This window comes from Pan troglodytes, chromosome 1 (genome assembly GCF_028858775.2).
Source record: "Pan troglodytes isolate AG18354 chromosome 1, NHGRI_mPanTro3-v2.0_pri, whole genome shotgun sequence".
NCBI classification, from domain to species: domain Eukaryota; kingdom Metazoa; phylum Chordata; class Mammalia; order Primates; family Hominidae; genus Pan; species Pan troglodytes.
Window position 1 is genome coordinate 112,469,253 of NC_072398.2, and position 20,696 is coordinate 112,489,948.

Consider the following 20,696-nt stretch of genomic DNA (forward strand, 5'->3'; position numbering starts at 1 on the left):
ATAAAATAATTTTAAAATTGGAGCTTCTTAAGCTTGGAGATTATTTTGTCCAACTCTCACCACCCCCCTCAAAGAATTATTTTGGTAAGTCTCCTGATAGTCATCTAGACTCTTCTTGAATGATTCCTATGATAAAGAGCTCACTACTTTATGAGGTAGCCCATTCATTGTGGTACAGCTGAAGTTGATTAGATATTCTTTTTTAAGTTGAAATAAATCTCTCTCCTCAAAATTTTCTGTCTTTGGCCTGAGTTCTGTAAAATAGAGCAAACAGAGGTAAATTTGGTGCCTCATTAATCTGATAGCACTTGAAATCATTAAAAATAGTGATCTTCTCTTTTTCAGCCCCCATCACTTGGTTTATCTGATTTTTTTCTCACGTAATAGAGTTTCTAGATATTTTAGATTCTTTACAAGCCAAGTCGCTCTTCTCTGAGGATGCCCACATTTTCCAGCATTCTCAACTTATGGCACCTGAACACTACCCCAGGATGGTTCTGACAGTGTAGTGGATGGGAGGTTATAATCTCTACTTGGTCTGGATTTAGGCTGATAGTATTACAGAGGGTTTTTGTTTGTTTGTTTGTTTAATCAGATTACATGATTGTTTAATATTTAGTGTCTAATAAATTAATACCTCAAGATATTTCTGTATGAGTTGCTATCAACTTATGCATTCCCGGGATTAGACTATTATATTAAGGAATGTAATGTTTTAATTCTAAACGCAGATAATTTTATTCTTAGTTTAAAGCTCTGTCTCTTCCCCCATTTGTTTCAGGCCATTGCTTTGTCTGTTTACTGGATCTTAACTTGTCAATCCACCCACTAGTGGTTCCTCCCAGCTTTGTGTCATCCGTAAGTTTGACTAAGCAGGTCCGGTGACAGAGCCCTTCAGCCTAACACTAAAGGCTTTATTAAAACTGGCACATATCCATCATCCCTGAGTAAGATTGCTGAACTGCAAAATTATTTAATAGTTCTATCATTGAGGCTACAACCTTGAGAATTCCCAAGCTTGGCCATTTCCAGTCATTCAGTTAGTAAGTGAAAGTTTATTTGTTAATCTGGGTGGGGTTCTTAAAATGCATATACTTGGCAGACAATATTAATTGGTTTCTGGATGCCTACAATGCCACCTACCCAGGTGGAGTGATGCAGAAATTATTATTCTAACCCAGGGGCAAAATATTCATTCATTGACTATGAGGAACATTGGGAAATGCACATGAGAAATTATTGACTTGTCTTGATGTCTCAGAATGTTAAGGAAGAGCTGACTAGACCTAATTCTGGTAGTAAAAGGATTCCTCACCCACCCAAGGATGCCCAATCTTCAAGGGATTCTCTGTTTTCACTTTGTTCCTTTCATCAGCAATTACATGAGCAGCTTCTGCTGTTGTGAGGAACTGCTAAGAAAATCAAGGATTTGGTGATTGGGGAAGGAGGAAGTATTGTCATCAGGGGGAAACCTAAAACTTGGCAAAGGAAGCTTTGAACATTGGCCTTCATTGTGAGAGAAGTGGACCTGGGAGTGAGGCCTGGTATCAAGGATAGGTCAGAGGGAGGAAAGGGATGTGTATGTAACTATTTTCCTGAGACCATAGGCTTAGCTTGGTCGTCTGGGTTGGTTTTTGCCTCTATCAACTGGTGTATATTCTTGTAGGGAGATGAGCATGAAGCAGTCACCACTCTCAAGTTTGATCCAAGATATTTGAAATCCCTCAGCATGCCAGCCTCCTATGGAAACATTTGCCAACTTATCAGGGATGTGGAAGACACAAACTTTGGGTGAAAGCATCGTATTTTCACGTAATCTGTGAAGGCCAAGGAAGGGTCTTCTTGTTTAAATGGCATATGGCTTGCAGTTTCTGATACAGCTTCTCAAAATATCCGAAAGATATAAATATTCCTGAAGGACCAGAAAAAAAGACAAAACCCCGTAACACTAAAAATTAGTATTAATGGACAATCTAGTGCTATAATCTAAGAAGAATCTCCTTAATATAAGAAAGATGGAGCTAAATTAGAGGAATAAATCTTGTGTAGGTTTCTCTTTATGGCACAGCCAGGTTTTATTTATTTAACTTCATGAAACATAACACCTAGGGTGCAGGGGGAAGTAATTTCATAAGTCCTTGATGTCTGCTTCATTGACCAGAGGCTGAGGATGTTTACAAACCATAAAACAGGACAACATTCATTTAGGGAATGGGGTAGAGCATTTTGATCTACCTGAAAACTGTTCTTCCACCACTCATTTACCTTCCTCTATTTGTAGGCAGATATAGTCTGGTCAGTTATGAAAATAATATCATTGTATTGGGAAAAGCCAGTGTACTTCTAGAAAATAATTCTGATGACAAAAATGAACAGAAATTGGAGAAAAGAATGGAGGGAAGAGCTGAAGAAACTAGTGGTGGAAAATTTCATTTAAATAGGTGTGGTTCTCATGAGTAAAGTAGGTAGAGTCAGAGAGAAAAACAACATTGATAACAATACATGCTGGAAACTATAGATTTCCTGGAACCATATTTGTTAAAGGTATTAGAGACTCAAACAATGAGTTTAGGAAAAAATGCCACTGAAGCTGAACTAGATGAAAGTCTGTTAAAAATGGTAGTAACTTGAGCTGTGAATATCAACCTACCCTTTATCCGTTGAACAGAGGAGTCATCCATTAGACTAGGAGTTAGAATGGACTCAAGGACAATTCATATACCCTGCTGTTGGCAAAGACTCATAGTATATAGTCCCTGCCTCATAAGAGGATGAATGGACAGGAGAAATTGTCTATAGAGAGCACTAAAAAATAGTATAAAACAAAGAAAATTTAACATCACTGTGAAAACTCAGAGGAAAGAATTTTTATTTCTAATGACATGAAAGAGACCGGAGAAACCCTCAAAGTTTAGAACATCTAAAAATGTTGGATAATTTATTTAAATGCTTTTCTAAGTTGGTGGGAAAGTAAAATAAATCTTCAAAGCCTGAAAATGACAAGAGAGTTATAGCCTGCATTTGTCATGTGGATCCCTCATGGCCTAGAGCCTAGACTTTAATTAGGCAGAAGATAAAGCCCATGTAAGGTGAGAGTGTAGTCAGATCTGAAACTACTACATTAAGCTGGCATCGCTGTAAGGCAGAATCCTCAGTGGTCTATTAGAATAAAACCTCATACCATCGAGATTGCGGGGAAACTTGCCTGTTTGGCTTTGATTCTGGGTGGAGTAAAATAAGGTAAAAGCCTTCTGCAAGAAGTCCTCACCTCAAGCTTACCTCACAGGTATCTGGGACCAAACTCCCCAACAACTCTAAAACTTAAAAACCAACCTCCAAGCTGAATATTTACTTTAAAGCGGTGTCAGGATTGGTAGTCTACCCAAATCCATGGAAAAATCAAATGAAAATCCTCTGTAGGAATATTTTCAACACACACACACACACACACACGGCCATCATGTGCTAGAATCAGAACACACAAACTGCAGAATCAGATGCACGATGCATTAGAATTGTTAAAAATGGAAGTAAATAGGGCATTTAGAAATATAAAAGAGGAGATTATAAGAGTGACTAAAATATTTGAAAAGGAATCAAATAGAAATTCAACATATGGATTAAAGAGGTTAAATAACTGTTTAGAATCACCAAAAGAAAAAATCAGTGAATTGAAAGACAGACTGAAATATTATCCAGATTTTAGTGGAGAGAGCCAAGAAAAAGAAAAACATAAATGGAATATTGGAAAGCATGGAGGTTAGCATAAGGTATGCCATTACCTTAATCAGACTTGCACAAGGAAACATTATAGAGAATGAGTGGTTGTGAAGGATAATATTCAAAGAGATAATGGCTGAGAATTTTCCATCATTAAAAAAACGAAACAATCCTTATATCAGGAAGCCAAAGTAGAATAAATAAAAAGAAATCCACACCTAGACACATCATTGTAAACTGCAGAACAAGAAAGTTCATGAAAATCATAAAGATCATAAAAGCATTCAAAAGAGAAAAAAATCAATAAGCTGCAAAAGAATGCCAGTTAGATTCATAATAGACTTTTAAAGAGGAACAATGGAAATCAGAAGACAATAGTATAATGCCTTATAATTGTAAACCTAGAAGTATATACCCAGAAAAAATTTCTGACAACAATAAGAATAAAATAAAAACTTCCACAGAAATAAAAACTGAGAGTTTACAACCAATTTATTCTTATATAAAGAAAATTATAAAGGGTGTACTTAAGGTAGAAAGAAAACAAACTAAAAAAGAAGATATAAAATGCAAGAAGAAATAGTGAGCAAAGAAAATAATAAATGTGGGAAAATATAATCATTAACTAAATAAAAGTTATAATAAAATCCAATTTTGGAGAAAAAAACGACATAAAATCAAAATCATGGAGAAAAATACATGTAAACATGGTTGGGGGGTGGAAGGTTGCTGTGATTTAACAGTAAAGTGTTCTAAGCTCTATTTTCAGGGAGATGGTAAAAACTCTTGCTTAACTTTGACTTTGTTAAGTTATATGTACATGTTAAAAGTCTAGGATGACCAATAAAAGAATAGAAATTGTACGAATTTTAAATTAGGCAATGGAAAAAATATAAAGCATAAGAAAAATCCCCTACAAAATTAAATTAATCTAAAAGAAGGCAAAAAAATTAAATGAGCATAGAAGAAATATAACAAATGAAAGCACAAAGTATAACATTTTAAGTAAATAAAAAGATATTATGAATTACAATAAATGTCAGTGGACTAAATTCCCCAATGAAAAGTAAAAGGCTGGATTTCAGAAGATAAAAACAAAAGTAACATCTAATTTTATGCTGTTTATAATTGTCAAAAGGAGAAAATTGCAACAAATTAATTTAAAGATCTTAATTTGCTGATTTTCATGGTTGTATTGTGGTTATGTAGGAGAATAAGGAAATACAAATTAATGTGCTTAGGCATGATGAGAGGGACAGATTGGCAATTTATTTTTAAATAGTTCAGAAAAAAGTTCTTTGTACAGCACACAGCTTTTCTATAAGTTTGGCATTGTTTAAAAAATATCTTTTAAAAAAAGAAGAAAGAAGAAAAAGAATGTCCAATAAAATGACAAATATTGAAGCTAGGCAAAGAAGATGCAACATATGAATAATAGTTTCAAAAGAAGAAACTCAACAAATACTAAAAGAAACAGAAAAAATACTAAAAACTGTAAAACAGTAAAACTTTTCCAACAAAAAATGAAAATACAAATGGGAAAAACACACATCATGCATTTGAGAATACTCACCCAATATAACCCATACCAAGACATATACAAATATAGACTTTGTATACCAAAATTGAACTTTAAAGAAAAAGAGAAAATCCTTTTGGGATCCAGACAAAAAGATCCTGTGATTTATAAAGAAAAGAAAATTATGGTAACATCAGACTTTTTCACAGAAAAATTTTATGATGGAATAAAAAAAGAATATCATTTAAGATAGCCTAGGAAAGAAAATATAAACAAAAGCTTTTATATTCAGCAAAACTGACTTTTAAGTAAAAGCAACAAAAACTGTCAACACACAACTCATGGAACATTGCTCTTATGAGCTTTTCCTGAGGATTCTAATAGAGAAAAACTTAAATGATTAGAGAGACATTAACAGAAATGCTGCCACCTGGCCTCTATTTCAGGGTCCTATTATCTTCATTGCTGTCCGCAAGCTAAGTCCTCTAACGGCTTCTTTTACTATCATCCATGGCCTACAGAGGGGAGCCTTCACTTCTTTGCTGGCTATTTCACCAGCACATTCTTTATTGTTTCTGTAAATAATGTGTAACTATGTTCAAGTGGAAAATAATCATCTAGCAGGTCTGCTAGTAGTACATAGCATATCTGTCCTAGTATTCCCAATTTCTTGAGATTTCCTGCCCCTACCTCCCCATCCAACTGGATATTAAAAAAAGAAAATCTCTTCATCTACCATCTGTCATGGCAAGTCTGGCATTTTCAACTCTACTCAGTGTGAGCCATTGCTTTTTCAATGTTCCATTAAGCCCTCCTAGTAGGAAGTTTGAATCATCTCTGGGGGCCTTGCCAGTATTTTAAATTCTGTGTCTTATGAGAATGTTCCCAAGTCAATGAATCCTTCTCTATCCAATTATATCTTGAGGCCTCTTGATTAATCGCTCTCAGAATCCAGTCCCAGGAAAGCTTGACTGACTCCTCCTGAAATATGCTGGCTAGTTCTTAAAGTTCCTTTGGTATATAGACCACTTTCTCCCTTACTAGTCCCAGCACACACTACCCTGGGATTTGTTGCAACTGAACCCTAAATATAGGGCTAGTGAATGGCTAGGAGAGGAGGTGGGATGGTTACTAAAAGGGACACATGTTACTTTCCAGAGAAGAAGATTCCAGGCTCTTTTCCAACAAGAGGATGGGAGGAAGGTAAGGGAGATCATGCTGATTTTTAGGAGTGGGGCTACATATGCAAACTAAGAAGCTTTGGAGAAGTCTTGGTAGTCAAAATATTCAGGGCCTAGATATCTAGATATCCCTATCTCATGTTTCCAGGTTCCAGATTTCTCAAATAGGGGCCCGATCTTGTTAAAACAGATCTACTTTATTGTGCATTTAACCATGTTTGATGTTTAGCCATTCTATTAAGTGATAATGGGAAATGAGAGCTTCTTTGTAAGCACCTAAAGAGGCTCTCTGGCTTTCACAGCAGATTTTCAATTGCATATTATGCTTAAGTTATTCCTTACCTTTCTGTAGTGCATCAATGGTGCTTATTTATAGCCATCTAATCCTGTCCTATTTTCTCCATACATATCAAACAACTGATACATCACCCCTACTACATTCTCTTTCCCTAGTATATTCTCCCAATTCATCACCTAATGGTTTTAATGACTGGACCACCACCTCATGCCAGAGGCCATTGGTACACTGTCTTATCATCAATGATGGGGTTCTCATTGCCAGATAAGCATTGAGTAATCCAGCTTCAAAATATCATTTTATTGCCTGTTTTCTCACACCATTTCTGGTACTAACTGTTGTAGTTTGGATTCTTTAGATGCAGACATTGAGACGGAATTTGGGGCTTAAGATGTTTATTAGGGAATCAACACCTATGAAGGAAAGGGAGAGAAAGCAGGATTGTTGGGTTATCACACAAACCCAACAAAGTCTTAGCCAACTTGGCAAGAAGTCTGGAGCAAGTATTGACTATCAGAGTGTCTGCCAGCCATTAGCCCAAAAAGGCCAGGTCTTTATACCCCCTCCTCTCTTAATCACTAGATGAAGACTGCAATAGAAGAGCATAATCTCAGGAAAGTATCTCAGGAAAGTATCTTTTTGTAGACTCTGAAGTAGCTTCCAAGTGTAGGCTCTCTACTGCTCCAACTTCTTGAAACTGGGCAGGAAGTCCCTCTGTGAAGGAGAATTTGGCAGCTCATCTCTGTGGCTACACAATATGTAATGGCATGCATTTGACAATGTATGCTTACTATTAGCATAAAAATTGGGCTAGAATAGGAATAGCAAATGCAAATATATTTTACAATCATGATTGGTGGTGGCAGTAGTAGTATTATGCTCAGACAGATATGTGTGAAATGTGGATTAAAGCAAATGAATAGTAATGGATATTTTAATTCTATTACCCTTCATGTCCTTGAGGATAAAAACAATTTTTATATATGTATATCTACTGAAAGGCCTAGAGAAAGACTAGGCCAGTATCAATGAACATTGCTAGAACCTAGAATGTAATATTGAATTATCATTTCCTTCTAAAAGATACCAGGGCTTTTTGGAGAAATGACTGATTCAACATTTGGCAAAGGAATGTATTAGATTAGACTAGAATATTTTGTCGTGCAAAATAGCAAAAATCATAATGAAAGGACTAAGGAACCAACTTGAAGAGACTCCTTTTGGCCAAAGAAGGGATAAAGAATCAATAAGAATAAGAAAATTGAAATATATTTAAATTCTTGTGTTTATAATGATATTTTAAGAACTAATTGGGTGATGATAGAAAATCAATTTGTTATCTTAAAATTAGTAAGAGGAAATAATAAGCATTTATTCTGCCTTCCTAAATGAACTGAATTATTGAGTAACAAAGTAGCAAAATGAGGAAAGAATTTCTTTATAAAGTTCTCCCAGCTAACAAATAAAAACAAAATTATAAAATTAGAAATATCACCATAATCCAACTGCTAATTAATTATTGGATCTGGACAATAAGCAATAGTATCACAAGAAGAGAGACAACCAGGCATTATATGCCTCCTGATGAATAAACGTTACACCACCTGTAGTATTGTGAAAGAGATCAAGCCTAAATCTGATTGAGCCTCTAGATGCAGCTGCCATTTTTTAAAAAATCCAGGGAACAGAGGAATGTGTTGAACTCCACTATGGGCATGCCATAAGCAAAATCCAGACTGTAGGAAACTCTGGGAGTCAAAAGTCTTGGGTTTCAACAGCTAAATTAAAAGAAAAAAGAAAGAAATGGATGAAAAACTGTAGAGTAAAAGAAATGTTAAAGACCTAACTAACAATATTTTTTAAACGGACATGACAGAACACTATAGTATCTAATGATGCATACTTAGGTGAGAGAAAAAGCCATTAAAAAACATTCTTATGTGATTACCGTAAAAATCAGGATACGGTTACTTTTGTAGGAATAGGGGGTTGAGATTGGGCCAAGACAAATGGAGGGCTCCTGGGTGGCTGGCAAAATTCTGTTTTCTTTTTCTACCATAGTGATGGTTCAGGAATGTTGACTAAAATATTTCACTAGTCTATACATTTGTTTATGCCGTTTTATGTATATGTTTTTCATTTTATAGTAAAATGGCTAAACATTTTTAAAAAGTAATAACAATAAAATAGCAACTTTTGAAGTATGGTTAAAGCTGTACCCAGAGGAAAATTTATAGTCTCAAATGTTTACATTAGAAGAGAAGTTAGGTCATAATTAGTAAATTAAGTTAGAAAAAGACAAAACCAAGTCAAATAAAGTAGAATAAGGGAAATCAAGAAGATAGGAACTGAAATTAATGCATTAAAAAACTAAGATAAAAGATCAATGAAGCCTGAGTGGAGACACTGATAAAAATTATAAAATCAATTATAAGATTGATGAAGAAAAGAAGGAGATATGTCATATATAGATCATAACATATCTATAGAAACAGGAAATATTTAAAAGACAAGAGAGTATAATGAAAAACTTTATACCAATAAAATTGGAAAACATAGGTGAAAGGGAAAAATTCCTGGACTCAACATTATAAAATGTTTTCAAACTTAATCCAAGAAAAATTAGAAAATATGAATGTTTGTATGAACATTTTAAGGAATTAAGTATTGAAAGAGCTTCCTAAAGAGAAAACACCATGCCCAGACTGTTTTCTAAGCAAGTCTTATAAGAATGCCTACTATCACATTTCTATTTAACGTTTTTCTAGATGATATACCTAGCAAATAAAACAAGAATTATAAATGAAATTTATAAGATTTGAATAGGAAAAAAATGAAAAAAATAAAAATGTAGTTTATAGATATGGTTTTCAATACAAAAAACTAAAATAATCTGCAAATAAATAACTAAAATTTAGAGATTCATGTTTGTCAGATATCAATGTATAAATACAAATGTCTATATATAAATAGAAAAGTCTATGGTGTGTCTATATAATGGCAGTATTTTACATTTATATTGAGTTTGAGGGATTCCAATTAATAGCACCTATTTTCCCAGCCTGAGTTCTGAACCAGACAAAACATAGAGATACAGAAAAACTAAACAAATAACCCGATTAAAAATGGACAAAGGACTTGAATAGACATTTTTTTAAAGAAAACATACAAATGGCCAACAGGTATATAAACTCAATATCACTAATTATCTGGGAAACCAAATGTAAGCCACAGTGAGATATCATGTCACACCTGTTAGGATGGCTATTGTTAAAAGTCAAAAGATAGTATGTGTTGGTGAGAATGTGGAAAAAAGTGAACCCTTGTATACTGTTAGTGAGAATGTAAATTGATACAGCCATTATGAGAACAGTAGCATTCCTCGAAAAATTAAATATAGAACTACCTTATAATCCAGCAATCCCACTTCTGGGTATCTATCCAAAGGAAATAAATCAGTATCTTGAAGATATATCTGCCCTTTCATGTTCTTTGCAGCATTATTCACAACAGCCAACATATGGAAACAACCTAAGTGTCCATCAATAGATGACTGGATAAAGAAAATGACACACACACACACACACACACACACACACACACACTTCAGCCTTGAAAAAAATATATTGTTGGCTGGGCGTGGTGGCTCACACCTGTAATCCCAGCATTTTGGGAGGCTGAGGCGGGTGGATCACGAGGTCAAGAGATCAAGACCATCCTGGCCAACATGGTGAAACCCTGTCTCTACTAAAAATACAAAAATTAGCCAGGTGCGGTGGCACGTGCCTGTAGTCCCAGCTACTCAGGAGGCTGAGGCAGGAGAATCACTTGAACCTGGGAGGCGGAGGTTGCACTGAGCTGAGATCGTGCCACTGTACTCCAGCCTGAAGACAGAGCAAGACTCTGTCTCAAAAAAAAAAAAAAAAAAGATATTGTACTGTTTGTAACAACATGGATGAAGCTTGAGGACATTATGCTAAGTGAAATAAGCCAGACACAGAAAGACAAATACTGCATGACCTCACTTAACATGTGGAAACTAAAAATAATTTGAGCTCATAGCGACAGAGAGTAGAATGGTGGTTACCAGGAGCTGTGGGGTGGGGGAAAAGAGGAGGTATTCACTAAAGGATACAAACCTTCAGTTATAAGTTAAATAAGTACTGGAGACCTAATGTAGGAAACGTGGTGAGTATAGTTACTAATAATGTGTCATGTACATGAAATTTGCTAAAAGAATAGATCTTAAGTGTTCTTACCACTCACACACACACACACAGACACACACACAATGGTAACTATGTGATGTGATGGATATGTTAATTAGCTTGATTGTAGTAATCATTTGACAATGTATACATATACTAAAATGTCACATTTTATACCATAAATATATAGAATTTTTATTTGTCAATCTTACCTCAATAAAACTGAAAAAAAAAGAACAGGTAGATAGAGGCTGAAATACTTTTATTACCAAAAACATTGATTTTGGAGAATGTCGCTAATATTTATGCAAAAGAGAGATTCATAATCCTGAATTCCAGAACCAGACAGCCTTATCCAGTGAGTCACCAGCAGCATATGAACACCAGATGCTGGTGTTCCTGCATCTCCTGTAAAGGAGGGGTTGTTTCTGTTAGGTTTTCTGCATGGCTTAGAGTAATCAAGACCACATATTCTCATAGACAGAGCAGCTCCTAAGAGGAAGGAAAGAGGAAGGGCCTGGGCATGAAAGCCAAGTTTATCCCTTCAAATCGTTAATCAGATTATGTCGCTTCTTCTCCCCCAGGGCCAGAGTGAGTGAGGGGCAGAGACAACCAGGATTGTTTCAGGGGTGAAGCTCCCTCCACGTGGAAGAGAATATTCGGAGTAGGGAAGGATTTCCTACCTCCTAGTCAAAAAAGAATTTGTAATATCACTCCCCCTCAAAAAGGCTGGCCCCTAGGAATAGATTTTAAAAAACATATGCAAGATTTTTATGGAGAGAGGTATAAAAATTTACTGAAAGATATTAAAGACAACCAAAATAAATACAGACATATCATGGTCACAGACAGGAAGACTGACCATTGTAAAAGTTATTAATTTTCCCCAAATCAATCCACAGGTTCAACATAATTCTAATAAAATTCTGAAGTAAGATTGTGAAGAATTTGACTATTTTTAAAGTTTATATGGATGATCAAAATGCAGTACACAATATACTCCCAGAGAAAAATGTTAGATAGGAAGACTTGCTCTACCAGATCAAGTCTTATTTCAAGCTATCATAATTAAAAGTGTGGTTTGAGTGCAGAGATAGGAAGAAAGCCCAGTGGAACAGAATAGAGCCCAAAGACAGACGCATACATAACTGATGAAAGCCATTACAGGAAGAGCTGGCATTGACGATAAGCTGGGAAAAGACTAACCATTTAACAGATGACATTAAGACAACTGCTCGTCTATGTGGGGGAAAAACTGGATCCCTGCCACAGACACACATTCTAAATAAGTGTAAGGATTCCACTGAAAAAGGAAAACTACAAAATGTTTAATGAAAAATATAGAAAATAGCTTTTAATTTTGGGAGTGGGAAAGAATGCCTTAAACAATATTCATATGAGGAAATCCTTATAAAATTAGATTATAAATTTGACTGCATCATAATCAAAAACTTCTTTCTTTCAAAAGACACCATAAAGAAAAGAGATAAGCCCCAAATTGTTAGAAAATAGTTGCAACATATTAACTAATAAATAATTAATATCTATTATAGAACAAAACTCTGTGAATTAATAAGAAAAAGAAACATGGGCAAAACATATGAACAAGCCTTTCGCAGAGAAGAAATAGGACTGGTTAATAAATGTGAAAAGATGTTTAACTACATAAGTAATATCACAACTGGGTAGCACTTATATCTGCTATACTTTCAAAAACTAACAAATCTTACAATACTAAGTATTTGAAGAATGTGGAACAAAAAAAATATTCCTACACTGCTGGCTGGAGTATAAATTGCCTTAAGCATGCGGGAAAACCATTTGGCATTCCTTGGTATTGTTGAAGACGTGAATGTCCTGTGATATAGGAATTCTACACCAAAGTATCTTTCCTAGAGAACTTGCACAGGTGCCCCAGGAAACATGAACAAGACTACGATTGCAGCATTGTTTGCAACAGCAAAAATGGAAATAATGCCAGTCCATCAACACTAGAATGGTTAAATAAATCATAGTACACTTATGTGATGAAATATTACACAAAAGTAAAAATGAGTGAATGACGATTATACACACTAATAGAGGTGAACCTCATATTGATAAAAAATTATGAAAGAATACATGTAGTATGATTCAATTTATATAAATCTAAAAAGGCAAACAAACTTATTTTGGGGGATATATTAATTATGGTAAACATATAATGGAAAGCAAGAGCATAATTAACAGCAATTTCAGTTATTTCAGGGTCAGGGATAAGGGGAAAGGCTTACATGGACTTTCAAATACACTGATTGCTATGACCTAAATGTTGTTATTCCCTCAAAATTCATATGTTGGAACTTAATTTCCAATGTGATAGTATTAATAGGTAAGGCTTTTAGGTGGTGATTAAGTGATAAGGGCAGAGCCCCATGAATAGGATTAATACCATTATGAAAGTGAGGGACACTGTTTGCCCTTTCTGCCATGTAAGGACACATAGAAGTCACCATCTATGAGGAACAGGTCCTTCCCAGACACCAGATCTGCTGGCACCTTGATCTTGAACTTCCTCCAGAACTGTGAACAATAAATTCTCTTGTTTATAAGTTGCCCAGTCTAAGATATTTTGTTATAGCAGCAGGAACAGACTAAGACATTATCATATTCTATGTTTAAAAGAAAGAGGTGCCTGCATGTGTAATTATTTAATAAATACTTTTATATAGTAGACATAAATTACACATACTATATATTAACATATGGTACAATGTATTTTATTTGAAGAATGAAAGAACATTCCTCTGAAAATAATATACTGAAAGGTTCAGAATAAAACTCTAGCAAATTATTGGGGATTTTCAGTGAAATGCAAGAAGACGTAGTTTCTATAAAAAAGGAGCAGAAAATTCTAAGGAGACAACAGGCTGGGATGAAAAATCAGCAGGCTGAGAAACGAAATAAAGAGCATAGAATCAATTTGGAGGGGCTGAGATAATTTTTTTTAATTATGGAAAATTAATATACAATAGTGGAGTTTAAATCCATATTGGAAACAATAAGAAGATGATTTTATAGTTTTGAAAATTGAATCAATAATGTGAAGAACAAACTTAAGATTTTCCAAAAGATAAACAAAAGAGACAAAGACATAAAACTGATGTGAAAAGATGAACGATCTGGATGGGTCCAGTTGTTTCTTTCAATCCTTCCTGGACATCTCCAGAACTAGGGTTGGTGCCTTTCTCTTGTGTTCCCACAGCAACCTGCATTACCCTATTGGAGTACTTACCACATTCTGGTGTGATTACCTGCTTGCTTTTCTCCCTCTCCAGCCTTGGAGGTTAGTCTGCAATATTCATAAACTCTATCTGATTCATGATGTATTGCCCAGAGTATAGGCAGGGTTTGCAACACAGTATTTGCATCCTTCAGGGTAGAGTCAGTTGCGTCTAGCAGAAATTCCTAGTCAAAATATTTTAGACCAGTGTTCAGCAAACCACAACCCACAGGTCAAATCCAGGCTGTTGCTTGTTGTGTAAATGATGTTTTCAATGTACTGAATGTTTATTGCCTCCCAAAATTCACATGTTGAAATCCAAGATGATGGTATTAGTAGGTGGGGCTTTGGGAGCTGATTAGGTCTTGAAGGTGGAGCCCTCATGAACAGGATTAGTGCCCTTATAGAAGAGACCTTAGAGAGATCCTCACCCCTTCTGCCATGTGAGGCTATAGCAAAAAGAGAGCTAGCTGTTTATGAGCTAGGAATTGGGCCCTCACCAGGAAACAAGTCTGCTAGTACCTTGATTTTGAACTTCTCAGCCTCCAGAACTGTGACAAATAAATTTTTGTTGTTTATAAGCCATCCAGTCTATGGATGCTATTTTGTTATAGCAGCCCGAATGGACTAAGACAATGTTTTATTGGTACACAGCCACTCCTTTATGTCTTGTCTATGGCTGCTTTTATGCTGCCATGGCAGAGTTGAGGAGTTGCTACAGAGAAAATATGGCCTGTAAAGGACACAATGTTTATGAAAAGTTGCCAAACCCTAGCTTAGACAACAATAGGATTTTTTAATCTTATATATCATGAATTTCAGAGGTATTGTGGGCCCAAGATTGATCGAGTGGCTCAGTGACATCATTAGGAACTCAGATTCTCTACACCTTTTCACACTGCCATTATTGACAAGTTGGCTACATTCCCTGGTCCCTGATGAGTATCCAGAAACAAAAAAGAACTGGCTTTTTCTTGTGTCTCTTTTATGAAATTAACACAGATGTTCCAAAAGCCCCTCAGGAGACTTTCTCTCATGATTGGCCAAAACTGAGTCCGTAAACCACCACCTAAACTACTCCCTAAATCAGTAATTGACAAAATTTACAGAGACATCATGATTAGCCTATATCAAGCAGGATTAACCTAAGTCATTTGAAAGACGAACAAATACTGGGAAAAAAATCGAGGTTCCATGAGCGTTTAGGAAGGGGGAAATGGCTTTTAGATAGGCAATCAATAGTGGATGCTGTAACACTCAGTAAATATTTTTTGAATGAATTAATTACCAGTAAAAGCTCTAACATTTGGATAACTGATGCTTCTGAAGAGTCCAGGGAAAAATGAGCAGAAGAAATAATTAAGGTTGCAATAGAAAAAATAGAATAACCTTTTCTGCTCTGAACAAGGACTGATGTATATAGATTACAAAGATTTAATGTGTTCCAGGGGAAAAAAATCAATGAAAAGAGATTCTTGGCTAGATTTTTCTGACCAAAATTTTGAATTACAGAATAAAAAAAGAATTACCCAAGTGACAATATGAAAAAACAATATACTGCAAATGAACTGAGATCAAGCTGTCCTTAGATGTATACTCTTCAACATTAATTACCAGAAGATAGTGGAGCAATGTATACGTATGTAAACACCAAAAAGCTGTGACTCAAGTGCATTTTCACAGCCAAGTTTTCTTCCATGTGTGAAGGTAAAAGAAAGCTATTTTCTGACGTGCAAGGACTCAGAAAATATACCTACTTATACCTTCTCGAAAAAATAATTTCTAAAGATGTACTCTTACTAAGGATGAAGAAAAATTAAGTGTTCAATAATGGTGAGGCCATGGTATAAAGAGTCTGATATCCGCTATTTGCCAGATGCTAGGGCCGCAACTCTCAACCAGGGAGTCTGTCAAAGTATCTTTATTGCCCTAGGAGGCATGTCCCTGGCTTCCTTCTTCCACCCTAAATGAAAATCAGTGTGTAATAAGGGGTGGTACTGTAAATCTAGAGCCATCTAGGGCAGTGCTTCACAACCCTGATAAAAATATCAATGCTTGATCCCACTCCAGAAGTTCTGATTTGTTTTGGGGTGAGACCCAGACACAAAGCTCTCCAAGTGATTAGAATATGCAGTCAAGGTTGGGGAGTACTCTTCTAAGAGAAGAAAGCCTGTATTAGTTTGCTAGGGCTGCCATCACAAGTTCCATATACTGGGTGGCTTAAGCAACAGAAATGTATTGTTTCAGGTCTGGAGGCTAGAAGTCTGAGATCAAGTTTTTGGCAGGGTTGGTTTACTCTGAGGCCTCTCTCTTTGGCTTGTAGATGGTCATCTTCTCCCTGTGTCTTCAGGTGGTCTTTCCTCTGTATCTATCTGTATCCTAATTTCCTCTTCTTACAAGGATGCCGGTTTTATTGGATTAGGATCTACCCTAGTGAATGACCTCATGTTAATTTAGTTTCTTCTTTAAAGACCCTATCTCCAAATGTAGTCACATTCTGTGGTACTGGGGTTAGGACTTCAGCATATTAATTTTTTGGGGAAAAAATTCAGACCACAACACAGCCTTTGGCTCTTCCACATCTTAAGGAGTAGGAGGGATTCTGAAGAGTCATCAAATCTAAGGAATTTGGCTAGACCGAGAACTAATGGTATGGTCTGCCTCTCTCTTAGGATCTCAAATCTTAGAAATTCCACTCCTGCTCCATAGTGATGCACTTTTTGCTTCTACTACAAGGCTGATGAGAGGAATAGAACTCACTGCTGCCTCTGCCTAAAATTTCTGTAGCAAGTAGCTCTAGGCACTGGAAGACTCTCTTCCTTGCTTTGTCTAACCCACCCCACTAGCACTTCCACTCTGTTGTGCTAATGAGATGAGACAGCCAAGCAACTTCTCGCTCCATCCTGCTGAGTTCTGCTCAAGACCCTGGTACTATGCTCACTTGCCTTAGTGCAAGGAATTTAGAGTTTAACTTTGAAGTAAGGATGATAATAGTCCCTCCCTAAAACCGAACCCCTCCTTGTTTGGAGACTGAAACTGCCTCTGTAAAACTAATAACAGCTGACAAGACTAGGATTATGGGAGGGGCCCAAATTCTGCTAAGATGTAGGCATAGTTAAACGATAACCAGCCATTGTTCTCCAGCTTGCTTTTCTATAATCCCTTACTGCTCAGGGCCAGAAGTCACAAGATTTGTGACTTTCCCCATTTCTCCTATAGATAACAACACTGTTGTAGAACCTAAGATTGTTTTTTCAGACTTTCACATTCTGGCAACTGACTGACTTCATCCAGACCTGTGACTCATGACTCAACTGCTCCCATGGCCCCCACCCAGAGGGTGACTCAGCACACAAGGACCGTTTTCCACACCCCTATGATTTCATCCCTAACCAATCAGCAGTACCCATTCTGTAGCCCCCTGCCCACCAGATTATCCATAAAAACCCTATCCTCTGAGTTCTTGGGGAGGCTGATTTCAGGAATAAACTTCTGTTCTATCACTTGGCTAGTTCTGCATTTATTAAACTCTTTCTCTACTGCAAGACTGCTATCTCAGTAAATTGGTTTTATCTGTGCAGCAGGCAAGAAGAACCCATTGGGAGGATGTTGAAAATTAAAATAAGGTGGTCAGCAAAGTCTTGATATCCTTGAGAACATGATGTCTGAGCAACGCATGAAATGAGAGCAAGAAAAAAAAAATCAATCTACAAAGGGAAGCATAGAGACTGTTAAGGGGACATTGAGGCCTGATTTAGGAAAGAAGAAATAAGAGATCACTTAGTCACTCGCAGTTCAAACTTCCAGGCTTAGTAAAAATGTACCTAGAGGACTTAAAAAGATGCATAGGAGTTTATTCCCACTCAAATGGAGACAAATATTGTGTTCTTTCAGAAAATAGGAAAATATAGATTCTAATACTGCTTGGTTAGATTTCTCTGTTTCCTTGACAGAATTCTAGAACACATTCACAAACAGGTGATTTGTGTGCATTTAGACAAGGAAGTAGTTATTGGTGTCCAAATATACCCATATTATATAACATACTCCTAATATCTCTACACAGGGTGTGTGTGTGTGTGTGTGTATGTGAAAAAGAATGAGAAAGAGTGAGAGTGAGAGTAAGAGAGAGAGAGGGAGTGACAGCACAGATTCCCTGGCCAACTAATTTGAAATTCTTTCTAGAATGTCACTCTAACCAGAGATTCAAAATGCACATTAGCATACGAAAGGCTCTGCAGTAAATAAAATAGTTTAATTTTATTTAACCCAAGAATGCTCCTTAAAAAAACCCAAAACCTATTATCTGGTGGAAAGAATGTTTTATAAAACATACTTAGGGGGAAAGGGGGGAGGCGGAGCATCAAGATAATGTATGCTGGGCTTAATACCTAGGTGATGGGTTGGTAGGCACAGCAAACCACCATGGCACGCGTTTACCTATGCAACAAGCTTGCAGAGGTACCCTGGAACTTTAAAATAAAATAAAATAAAATAAAAAACATATAGATACACTATGTGAGAAGAAAGGATCAAAGGTGGCAATCGAACACCAAGGAATTGGACTAGGCAGTGGAGGGTTTTGAAGCAAGAATGGACTAAACTAGAATAAGCAAGAATAGCCCTCTGCAATAACCAGGAACAGCTGGGGGTAGTGATGTGGGGCAAGCTAGGCAGGCTTAAAGGGCCAGAAAGCAGGCAAGTACCAGCATATGCACAAGTTCTCTAAGAACAAATCATTCCAAACTAAACTCATTTTCTTTGACAAGTGATTGAACCTGCATATCCAGGTAATGCTATAGACAGTACATTTTGACTTCAGGAAAGCATGTGATAGAGTTTCTTATAATATATTTATGGAAGGATGAAAGAAAATAGGTTAAATTATAGTATAAATATTGGCCTTTTAGCTGGTCATCACAGTTATTCCTAAAGAACATTGATTGTTGGACTGCTGCTGTCAAGGTGGAGGGAAGTCTCTTGATGTCTGCAAGTAGGGGCAATGTAGAAAAGTGGCTAAGACCAAAGGCTCTGAAGTTGGACTGCCTGGCCTCAAATCCTGCCTCTGCCATTTACTAGCTGGATGACTGTGGGCAAGTTGCTTAACCTCTCCATGCTTCAGTTTCCTCATCAATAAATGAGGGATACTAATGATACCTACATGTTAGTATTGATATGAAGATTAAATGTGTAAATTCATGAGAAGCATTTAATAGTGCTTGCCCACGGTAAACAATAAAACAATAAATGTTGGTAATTATTGTATATTCTGTTCTGGAACCTAATGAATACACACTTTTTTTTTTTTTTAAATCTTGGGCTTGGATTAAGACACACAAGCCACTTTCTTCCCAAAGATGGGAGGGATGGATGACATATTAGATGACAAAGTCGAGGTACAAAAAGATTTCAACAGGCTAAATGAAGCATTTAAATTGTGAAGATAAACATTTCAGAGGTAAAGCTCTAAAAAAATTTCAAGGTCAGCTCTATGCCTCAACAAATCTACAAAGTCCAGGATAGGGTGAAGGTGAGTTAAAAGCAGTTAATACCTGGAGGGGGACATGAGGGAAACCCACAGATAAACCACAGAATGCTATGATTTTCTGGTTTTCTAAAGAACAAAGGTTAAGGGAAGTGATGGTTTGAGTGTTTTCTGTACTCAGCAGACCACATTCAGAGGATTTCATTCCTTTGAGGGAGTGTCCTGCCTGTCTGCAAGCTATCTTCAAGTGGGAGCATATCAGGTGGGGCTGCTTGAATGACTAGGGAATGGCCCCACAATCCCATCACGTGCAGGCTGGTATCAGAAAACGGGGACTATTTAGCCCCAAGAAGGGAAGACTCCAAGGAGGCCTGACAATTCTTTTAACATATTTGAATGTCTGCCATGGAAAAGAGGGATTTATTTGATTTATCCTTTGAAGCTTCACAGGGTAGAGCAGGTCTGATGATTTGAGTTACAGGGAAGCAATTTGGGTGAATGTAGAGAAGTGACCATGAATAAGAGACCTGGACTTCCCGGGAAGTGGTGAGCTCCTGTTATTGGAGGGCCCCCCACAGAGGGGAGATGCCCCTAGCCAGGCCAGCCTGGTGACAAGAAAATCCCTGCATGAGGAGGGGTGTCTTTGTATATGCCCTCTAAGGCCCCTGCTGACTCTGAGATTTGCCATTCTGTGGGTCTGGTAGGTTTGGGAGAATTTTCTTTGAAGAAAAGTTCTCATGAGTTTATGTTATGTCTGGAGGAAAATGCACAGGAGCATTTGGGAGTTGGTCTACTGATTACTGGAAAGGGGGCAGTGAGAGAGGCTGCCACCCGTTGTCACACCACAGTCCACTCACCTCTAGCCCATCTCTTTTTACAGCATGAAGAAGGCCTTGCAAACAAAGCCATTTTGGGTGAAAATAAAATAAAAGCGAAACCAAGCAAGTGTGCATGCTGTAGAAAGGGAACACTTACTTGGAGAGTTTGTTTGATTCTTCTTCTTTAGTTATTTTCTAAGCAGCT